Source organism: Microtus ochrogaster, chromosome 1 (assembly GCF_000317375.1).
Source record: "Microtus ochrogaster isolate Prairie Vole_2 chromosome 1, MicOch1.0, whole genome shotgun sequence".
NCBI lineage: Eukaryota > Metazoa > Chordata > Mammalia > Rodentia > Cricetidae > Microtus > Microtus ochrogaster.
In genome coordinates, this window is record NC_022009.1 from 39,307,823 (window position 1) to 39,319,165 (window position 11,343).

The 11,343-nt window shown below is 39.3% G+C and overlaps 1 protein-coding gene across 5 annotated transcripts in view; it reads left to right on the forward strand.

Annotated features, from left to right (window-relative positions):
• Ppp4r4 (protein phosphatase 4 regulatory subunit 4) overlaps positions 1–11,343 on the forward strand; it is a 96,185-nt gene that overhangs the window by 31,310 nt on the left and 53,532 nt on the right. The gene's annotated exons all lie outside the window — the stretch shown is intronic.

Consider the following 11,343-nt stretch of genomic DNA (forward strand, 5'->3'; position numbering starts at 1 on the left):
TTTTAACAAGTATTTTGTGAGCAATCTGGACAGCTGTCTTTATGTTCTCTAGCATCATAATCACTAATGGGCTCAGAGGTTGCCTGCTATGGTAGATAATATTTGCTAATATTTACTTACCTTCAGCTTTCCATTTGGTTATAACTGCTTACAAATGAATTTATAGATATTTTCAAACTGTAATCATTAATATATCTTTGAGTTTTGTTTTTGAAATTATTTATAGCATGGTTGCAACTACTGTCATTTTCATAAGAAGCCCACATTTCTACAAGTCAATATGATTTCTTACTGGCTACCATGTTGATTCATGAATTCACTGAGCTTTGTTATGTCTCTTTCCCAGAATCATGTCTAATTTTGAAGTGGATAAATATATAGATCAAGCCTATTTGTACATTTGATTTTGGTAGTGTTAACTGACCTAACATTATTATCATGACACCAGAGGCATGAAGTAAATGGTTGAAAGAAGTTCATATAAGTAAGAAAATTAATTTAATGTAAAACATCTCTGCATACTGTGTTGAGTTGGCTAAGTCTAGTTCACAGAGATCAGACTGTCCAAAGTGCATACCTGGTTCCCAAAGGATCTCCAGGACTAGAGTTATAGATAGTTGTAAGCTGCCTTCTGGCTTCTGGGAATTGAATTTCAGGTCCTCTGAAGAGCAGCCGTCTCTCCAGCCCCTAGCATCCAGTTCTCCAAAACAACAATAGAGGATGAAAGGTAGACAGCAGCAACCTTTGTAGGTTCTGAAATAGTTCTGACAAAATTTTGCTAATGTGCTCATAGTCAAGGCAACTAAATATAACTACTAAGAAATTTTGCATATGTGAGGACCTGGGTTCATCTCATTTCCCAGCACCAAAATACCTCCCCTTTAGAAAAAAGAAGAAAGGAGAATATACATTCATTTCGTATATACAGTGTATTTATATGCAGTTTCAGATGTATCTTCTGAAACTATAAGATATGCTTGCATTATGGAAGATATGTTTGCTTTATGTTCTTTGAAAAAGGACTTCTCTGTGTAGCCCCAGATATCCTGGAACTCTCTGTAGATCAGGCTAGCCTCAAATTCAGAGCTCTGCCTGCCTCTGTTTATTGAAGCCTGAAATTAAGGGTGTGTTTCACCATGTCTAGCTGAAGATTTTTTTTTCAAGACAGGGTTTCTCTGTAGCTTTGGAGCCTGTCCTAGAACTAACTCTTGTAGACCAAGCTGGGTTTGAACTCACAGAGATCTGCCTGTCTCTGCCTCCCGAGTGCTTGGATTAAAGGCATGCGCCGCCACTGCTGGGATGAAGATAATGGTTTTAATACAGAACATTAACTGATTAATTGATTCAAAACAAGTACCCACTAATGAATTTGTTTTAAGAAAACCTTTATTGATGAATGATTTCTTTCTTTTTTATTTAATTAATTAGTTTCTAGTCAGAATCTCATGTAACCCAGGCTGGTGTAGAATTCAGTATGTAGCTGAGGATGACACTGAGCTTCCTGTGGCCAGTTCGTGTAGTGCTAGGGCTCGAACCTGGGGCCCTGTGCAAGCTAGGCGAGTACTCTGCAGCTGAGCTATAACCCCAGCTCTTCATTCTTTCTTCAGGATAACTAGCAAGCAAGCATTTGTTAGGACCTTTGTCTCTCTTGCCTGCACTGTTTGGAGGAGATACAAAAAGGTAGAAGGGTCTCAGGTGGGATCCCTCATCAGGAAAGTCCTTAAGTCATGCAGCTGGGTGAAGGAGCAGCAGAATGTAGTAGGGTACTGTGACTCCAGGAGATCTGATGCCCTCTTCTGGCCTCTATGGACACTGTACTCACATGTGTATACATGTGCATACATACACATGTGTGAATGTGCACACACAAACACACAATTAAAAATAAAATCTAAAAACAAAATAAATAAAATATTAAAATTCCAGCCAAAAAATTAGGATTATAATTGAACTAATTTCAATTATTTCCAAAATTTCCTTTCTAAACTGTATCCAAAGTGGATGTTAAAGGGTTGTGTACTTGTCTCAATGTAGAATTTTAGCAAGAATCAAGAAGGAAAGTATTTGTTGACTTCCAATTTAAGTTCTAAAGATGTGAAAATATTTCAAGATATAGTTATTTTATTCATGTTATATAATTTAATTATATGATCATTATTGATCTAGTATTTTTCCAGAACTTAATAAACTGAATTCTGAGACATTAGACTTTAATAATATACTTGTGCTTATGTTATCTGGAAGTGAATGGATTTTGACTGTCAAGATAAATTTCTAAATTTCTGTATCCTTTTATAAAATTATAAATGAGGGTTATTGTAGTGGCATTTCATTTGTATTTTATTTGGGCACCAAATGAAACACAATTAATAAAAACTCAGAGACAGAAATTGGGGTTCAACCTGAAGATCAGAAAAACAAAACAGCTAGCCACTGGCTCATACTTCTACCTCAGTCCCAAATGACGATCCTGCCTCCAGGAATCTCAGGATGAGGCTGTGGCTGTGAGCCACCTCCTTTTGTTTTATATTCTTCTCTAGGCCTGGAATTAAAGGCATAAACCACTGGGATTAAGGGCATGCACTACCTGGTTTTTATGGTAACTAGTGTGCCCTCTGGGATTAAAGGCATGTGTCATTACTGCCTGGTCTTTAAGGCTAGCCAGTGTGACTGTTTTACTTTTCTGATCCTTAGACAAGCTTTATTTATTAAAATACAAATGAAATGCCACTACAGGTGATATCATTACACTTAAAATAGCATAATGAACTTCATTATAATACGGACCTCTGTGTTAGCTCTCCCATGCCAGAGGCCTCTTTTTTCCTTACCCCGCCATATATTTGCTCACCAAAATAGTTCCTGCCCATGACTCCTGGTTTCTTCTATCTTCCCAAAGCAAGTGGTTGCAGGTGGGAATATTACAATTCTATTTTTGAAGAAGACTAGATCTTACTACTGCTAAGAATGAGATTTGCGCCTTCCTCCATGAATGATGCTGCTTCCACTTCAACCAGCCTTAAGTGGTTTGAAATGAGGCCCAAAGACACAGGAGCCAAATCAAAAATTCAACCACAAGTCTTATCATATGTATGGATATTTGGTTCACTAATACTCTGGATCCCTTCCTGGATCATGCCTTTCTTCCTTACTATTCTCAAACAAACATTTCTATACTGTCTTTTACATGTATTACTTAATGAACCACCCTCCCTTAGAAAATCAGACTAACCCTTATATCAAAACAAAATGTTTCATTAAAGCTTTTCTAATGGTTCTCGTCCTGCCACAATGCATTTGTTGTGGTATGTCAATAGCTGCCAAATCTGTTTCAAATATATCTATAAAATGTCTACAAAAAAATTAAAAAAAAATAATACGGCACCAAACGTTTCTTCCTGTTGAACTTTTGAATTAATCTCATTTACTTATATTTTGTTCCAAAACTGTGTCATAATATTGTACAGTAGAAAAGGTGTGTCGTTAGGCTCAGAAAATGACTGTAATGAATATTTACTAAGGTCTTACTGGGTGCCAGACGCTGTACACTATTGAATGTTTTATACATTTGAATCTCTGAATTCAAACAACAATTCTGTGATGCCTGTTCATCCCACAAAGGAAGGGACAGCTTAATCAACCAACTTCCTGTGGCAGTTTAGTCAACCTTATTTATTTGTTTTACATTCAACCAAAGTTTCCTCTCACTCCTTTCCTCCCATTTTCCCCTCCCCTGCAATCCACTCCTTCTCTGTTTTTGTTCAGAAAGGGGCAGGCCTTCCATGGATATCAACAAAGCATGGAATATCAAGTTGCAGTAAGGCTAAGTTCCTCTCCTTGTTTTAAGGGGCAGGGTGACCCAGTGTGAGGAGTAGGACTCCAAGAGCCAGTCAAAGTGTTAGGGACAACCCCTGCTCCCTTTGTTAGGAGTTCCACAAGTAGACCAACCTACGTAACTGTAACTGTCACATATTTGTAGAGGGCCAAGGGCAGTTCCATGCAGGCACTGTGGTTGTTGGTTCAGACTCTATGAGTTCCTGTGAGCCAGGTTAGCTTTTTTTTCTGTGAGCTTTCTTGTGATGTCCTTGACTCCTCTGACTCCTATAATCCTTCCTCCTTCTCTTCAGCAGGATTCTCTGAGTTTGGCCTAATGTTTGGCTATATATCTGCATCTGTTTCTGTCTGTTAGTAGACAATGGCTCTCTAATGACAATTGGGGTAGTCCCCAGTCTGATCACAGGAGATGGCTAGTTCAGGCTACATTTCCACTATTATTAGAAGTCTTAGCTGGGGCCATTTGTGGAAGTTTCACTTGCATCAGGTTTCTACCTGACCCTGAAATGCGCCATCCCCCCATTTCCAGTTATCTTTTTCAGTACTCTTCCCCCTCCATCTACTCCTCAACCCAATCTCTCAGGTTCCCATCCCCACCAGCCCCAGGCCACCCAAGAAGTCTCTTCTATTCCCCTTCTAGGAAGATTCGTATGTCCCCTTCTTGGGTCGTCCTTACTACCTCGTCTCTATGGGTCTGTGGATTAAAGCATGGATATCCTTTACTTTATAGCTAATATTCACTTATGAGTGAGTACAAACCATGTTTTTCTTTCTGGGTCTGGGTTACCTCACGATGATATTTTTTTCTAGTTCCATCTAATCATTTTCAAATTTTCTAATGTCATTGTTTTTAACAGCTGAGTAATACTCCATTGTGTAAATGTACCATATTTTCTTTATTCATTCTTTGGTTGAGGGGCATCTACATTGTTTCCAGGTTCTGGCTATTACAAATAAAGCCGCTATAAACATAGTTAAGCAACTATCCTTGTATGATTGAGCATCCTTTATGTATATGCCCAAGAGTGGTATAGCTGGGTCTTGAGGTAGATTGATTTCCAATTTTCTGAGAAACTGCCATATTAATTTCCAAAGTGGCTATGCAAGTTTGCCGTCCTACCAGCAATGGAGGAGTGTTCCCCTTACTACATATTCTCTCCACCATAAGCTGTCATTTGCAGTTTTGGTCTTAGTCATCTGAGCTTTGTTAACCTCTTGACTGGCTGATTGCAGAGATCTCTAATGTGTAATTCACTTCTCAGGCCTCAGCTACTTTGTCTGAATCTCAGCAAGCTACACATAGGACCTATTGCTTCTACTTTGCCTTCTAGAAGCTATTCACCCAGAGAGGTCTTTATAAAGTACCAACTAATTGTGTTTTATACTCTTGTGAGAAGAGTATTACTTCAATGGTGAAGTGAAGTGAAGAATACTATCCCCTTCCCTTCCCTCCCTTCTGTTCTGTTCCCTTCCCTTTATTCCTAAGAATCAAGCCCTCATACCAGTAAACTGTAAATGTTACCTTATTCTAGAACAAGGTAATTTCAGGATGTGGGTAAATAACAGATCCAGAGATAGGGAGATTGTCTTGGATCCTTTGGATGGAGCTTAAATGCTGTCACGTGTGATAGCTCAGTTTTAACTGCTGCTTAGTTTTGCTGTCACCCAGCCTTAGTAGAGGTAAGACTTCTCTAGTTGCTTGGCTGCCTTGCTTTTCTTGTTTTTGGGTTGAACTCCAATTTCTATCTCTGTTTTCTTTCTTTTTTTTAAAAGATGTATTTATTTATTTATTTATTATGTATACAACATTCTGCTTCCATGTATGCCCGCACGACAGAAGAGGGTGCCAGATCTCACTACAGATGGTTGTGAGCCACCATGTGGTTGCTAGGAATTGAACTCAGGACCTCTGGAAGAGCAGCCAGTGCTCTTAACCTCTGAGTCATCTCTCCAGCCCCCTGACTCTGGCTTTTTATTATTCATGCTACAACATATCTCTTAGAAGAGGAAGGCAGAAAATGAATGAATGGGAAAGACAACAGTAAAGATAGGGAAAGATAAAGGGAAGCCAAGAAGTGACAGCATAATTAGCTGGAAGTGGTAAGGAAGGGAGTGTGGCATTGAACATCTTGGCCTGAGTAATACTGCTTTAGCACACCTAGAACTGTGAGAGAGTAAATTTCTGCTGCTTTTACATATTTAGCTTCAGTTAATTTTTAATAGTAGCTACAAGAAAACTGAAGGAAACAAATTTTATTTCAGATAGAATAAAACTTGCTATCATGTTCTTTCTGACCTTGGCACCTACTAGTCTTTCCCTCTTTTCCATAAAGGTAGAATCTTTGTCACTCTAGTTTGCCATTTTATCCTCAGAGCCTGGAATGGTGTTTGGAAATAACAGGCACTCACAGCCTGCTTGAGAAAGAATGTTGATTAAACTGAATGTTCTCAGAGAATCAGTATCTACCCAAAAGACCCTTTGTGTGTTTAACACTCTGGCCCCACTCACTGAAGCCTTCTTGACTGAAGACAGCATTGATAGCATGCTACGACACTGACTTTTGTTCTCAGACATTTTACAGGAGTAAGAGGAGAAAGTGGAAGTACATAATAGAAGACAAAAGAGACATAGTCTATAAATCAGTGTGAAATTTGATTATTTAAAGTTGGTAGATGCGATTTAGCAATATTTTGATTCTGCAAAGATGTACCACTTCTTTTATTACTGTTTGTGACTTTATTTTTATGAGTGATACAGTAAGAAAATACGAAAAATATCTCCTGATGTAAATGATACAGCATTTATACTGAATAGAGATAGATTCTTAAATGATCTCATTTTGAATTTGAATAGAAGTCATTTACTTTGCAAATAAAGATATTTGTGAATGAAAACATGAATACGCTTTTTAGAAGTCTTATTTGAAGTAGTACAGTTGAATGGACAAACAATAATGATTCGTGGAACACTTAATGTGGGGCAGGCACTGTGCTGCATGCCTCAGACACATCCTGTAAACGATTGTCAGTTCCATATGATGTATTATACTCATTTAAAGTTGAGGAAATGTGCACTTAAAGCTCAATATTTGACTGCAGTTTTTTGTTAGAAGGTTTCTAAGAAGCATGAAAGAATATTTAATTGGTTTTGATAGTTCTCTGAAAAAAAAGTCTTAACTAAGGAATGAAGGAATACAAATGAGCAATACAAATTGCTGCTATCTTCTTTGGTTTGCATCTCAGAAAATGTTACTCTCTTCCTCACCAGAATTGACATTTTTTGAGATAAAAGTTTAAATTCCGAGAAAAGCAAAAGGGTTTTATGAAAGCAGCACAATTATATATCTGAAACAGAACATGATGTTCCAGGAACCCTGCAGGTCACAGATGGCCTGTGGTGGAGCATAGCATTCCATTGGCTGACACTCTGATTGCAGGCAGGCAAAGAGGGGAGGGGGAAGATTCCCACAGTGGTATAAGGTTAATGGAGGTTTCCAGCATCAGGGTAAGAATCAACTGTGCAGCGCAAGAGGCTTTGTGGTTTAGAGGTATGAAGTTATAAAACACTCTCCCAGTTCACCGAGAGAGAGACAACTGGAGAAACTGGAGCAGGGACAGACTCTGCTCTTTTGTGCGTTATAGTGTAAAATAAAATTATGTTGATTATAATCTTTTAAAGATAATGCCTGTGTTATGTTTTTTTAATCTTATCTATTTGTAAAGGATACAAAGGCTATTTTATTTTAAGGACAAATAGATTAACATTACTAATTACTTTATAATAATAAAGATCTATGGAAACATTTACATGTATGTAGATTGGACAAAAAGGAAAATTAATATAAGCAAGACAGTTATATTTTTTTCTTATGAGACAAGGTCTGATGTAACCTGGCCAGTCTCAGATTCTTTATGCATCAAAGAATGGCCTTGAACCTCTGATCCTCCTGCTTCAGCTTCCCAAGTGTCAGGGTTATAGGCGTGTGTCACCATGCTCAGCAGTTAATATTTTTAATAGATCTAAAATTTGATTTTTGTTTTATAAAATTCTTGTAAAGAACAGTGTTCCTATATTTGTTCCTTGGTCATTTAGTCATCCATCCTGACTGTAATAAAAATGAGGTGGATTTTCTGAAATGCTTTTAAACGTATAGTTGAGCTTAAAAGAGTATGAAACAATTCATGGCCTAAAAAAATGGTTAGCTCCACTTCCTCTTAGGTTGTAGAGGAGCTGTACGAAAATATTATTCTCTTTCTATAACTAGGTTAGCTACTAAATCCACATGCTCATATCTTTTCTTGAGCCTGTCACAGAAGTCCCAAGGCTGCTTCATGAGTTGAATTTTAAAGAGTAACATGTTGCTTAGTTCTTTAAAGAAGGTGGGACATGGGACCACTGGCTTTTTTGTTTGTTTGAATACCAACTCTTTCTTTGTTGCTCTGGCTAGGCTTGAACTCACAATCCTTGTCTTTACCTTCTGAGCACCAGTTGCAGATGTGCTACTCGGAGTCTGTATCAGGTTGGGATAACTCATGACTTTGTCCTCACCAGCGCAATAGGTCTCCCTTGTCAAGGGCAGAACAGTAACGAGAACCCTTCTTGGTGCTGTAGGTATGGTGGTGATTAACTACTGCTGATAGAAGGAAGCAGCTATGCCTACTTCCCAGAACCTTCTCTTTGGTAAAGCATAGGCTTGATGAGGGAAGAGCAGTGAAGCTGCTGGTCCTATGTGAAGATCCATTGTTTCTGTGGGAGTGTGAAGAAACAGCAGCGTGTTCTAGGAAAGATACTGTTATGATTTATGGTGCAGGTGACCCTGGTAGGTCCAGGTAGGAAAGGCCGCAGCAGGTGACAGACAAATTGACCATACAGAGAAAACTTGGGTACAGAGTTTATTTATTGGGTATTGGGAAGGATATAAGGGTAAGAGGGTTATGGAGGGAAGAGAGAAAGAGAGAGAGAGAGAACGGAAAGAAGGAAGGAAGGAAAGAAGGAAGGAAGAGGGAGGAAGGAAGAAGGCAGAGGCTGCTTCTTCAGAAGGAAACCTGACAGGCACAAGAACAGCTTGCCTTGGTGGGAAGAGGGAAATTGGAGGTGGGTGGAGCTTGTATCTTAAAGGGACAGAGTACCAAGGTGACAGGGCAGGCCAACAGAATTGTAATTGTAACATTTCTGGCTTTCTTTTATAATAAAAAGGCGAGGAGTTAGGCATGACAGGGAATAAGGGAGTCAAGTTCTCAAGACTGCTTCCTGCTGATTTGTGGATGTCAGAGTCTTGGGGGACCTGAGAAAGCTGGGGTAGCTGATGGCTTCACTCCTGTTCAGGATTTGTGGTGTGGAACTGTCTGGAATCTCTTGGACCTGGCAAGGTGTTGGCAGAACAGAGGACAAGGTAAAGTTTAGGGAGAAAAAAAATTTTCTTTAGGTCCTTGAGGAGGAGGGTGTCAGGACCAGGGAACTGAGAGGGGTGTATCTGACCTGTTTTAGGTGAATCCTTCAATTTGGCTCCCTGGAACTCACAATAATTCTTTGAGTTTATGAAAAAATAAGTTTTAGACATATACATTGTATAAACAGCAGCATATTTGTGCCAGAATGACCATGATAGATGCTTTGTACAATGAAAACATTAGAAACATTAGAAAACAACCAGAGACAATTTAAAATCTTGATCTTGCAGTAGTGGTAGTACTCTGTCAGAGTTAGATTAATAGCTTATCAGCATTTTATTGATAATGTTAAGACTATGAATAGCAACACAATGAGAGAGAAAAATTTGATAATTTGTATTTGTCCTTTATATCGTGCAGATACACACCTTAATAACTTGCATTTGTATACCTTAAAACACCTTCTTGGTTTGAGATTTTGCATCTTAAAACACCTTTTATTTAAAACATGGAAAGAACAATGGCAATGGGTTTTTGATCCTACTGCACATACTGGCTTTGTGGGAGCCGAGGCAGTTTGGATGCTCACCTTACTAGACCTGGAAGGAGGTGGGTGGTCCTTGGACTTCCCACAGGGCAGGGAACCCTGATTGCTCTTTGGGCTGACGAGGGAGGGGGTCTTGGTTGGGGGAGGGGGAGGGAAATGGGAGGTGGTGGCGGGGAAGAGACAGAAATCTTAAATAAATAAATAAAATAAAACATGGAAAGAAGTTATACTGAAATTTGTTTGGTGAGGTTGTCCTTTTTAAACTGGCAAAACCTCTCAGACATCAAATTGCATCAGAGAACATTAAGAAGGATAAAATTTTATTTGAGTTATTGATTTAAAAAATGACAGAGAACTCTTGATCAGATAGCACATACACCAGTCCTGCAGTTTCTATGGGCCTATGTTTGGAGTTAGACTTACTGCTCTAAGTGAAGAAGAGAACCAAGCCTCTAAATGATCAGTTCCAGTGTATGCTGTTATCTGCTGTTCTGGTCTTGGGGTAAAATCAAAGCAGCAGCTTGGGGAAGTAGTACTGTGAATGTCTTAGATGGAATGCCCTATGCCTGGATATTGACAGGAAGGCAAATCTCCACCCTTATCTAATGGAGAGGAACAGAGGCCTGGCAGTGAGAAACTGTTCTCACAAAACAGTTCTGAACTGTGGAAATTAATTCCCAAATATGTAACAGAAAAGGGAAGTCAGCTCCAGCAAAATATCTACAGCAAAGCACACTCACTTTTTTTCACAAAGCAATAATGCCATAAAGCCTTGCCTTTTGGTTTAGCCTTTACTAGATCCCTTGGTTCTGAAGTCACTCATGAGAAGATGATTGAGCAATTACTGTATAATGTTGCTACTTGTAGCACTGACCAGCCTTGCTGGCTCCTGCCTGAGATCCAGTCACAGACAGACTTGGCCTCTATGGGAGGCAGCACAGCGGTGGGATAAGCAGATGGGTGTGAGATGCTGGTGGGACAGAATTTAACATGACTGGACTGAAACTTTTTATATCTGCCTGTTCACTGACAGAAATTAGAAAGCTTCCGTGTTGGGGTCTGCCATTAGGTGGCCAATATAGGTTGTTATTTAAGGGGTATGTAGGCTGTTTCCCAGAGCTGAGGGAGGGACGAGAGAAGAGATCCAATAGCAAAATATTCTAGGTGTCCCTAAAATAATGCAAGGGTAGAGCATATTGGTCAAGCCATACTAAGGCTCGTCAGCAAAGAGGACCACTCCAAGTAGTCTGAGGGACAACAGTCTGAGACAAGAAATGAGATCCTAGTCCTCAGCCATGGGGAATTACCAGAAATGAAAGTCAGCTAAAGCTGACTTGGAGAAGGTGGCCTTACCATAAATGGTGTTGTGTGCAGCGATGGAGCAGACACAGGAAGTTGGAAAATGGGGTTCAGTGAGTGACTTTTCACTACCTTGTTAATGTCTATGTCTTTTCATGGAGACAGTTTGTTTTTGTTTTTTGCTTTTTAATAAATTTATTTATTTATTAAGGATTTCTGCCTCCTCCCCGCCACCGCCTCCCATTTCCCTCCCCCTCCCCTGATCAAGTCCC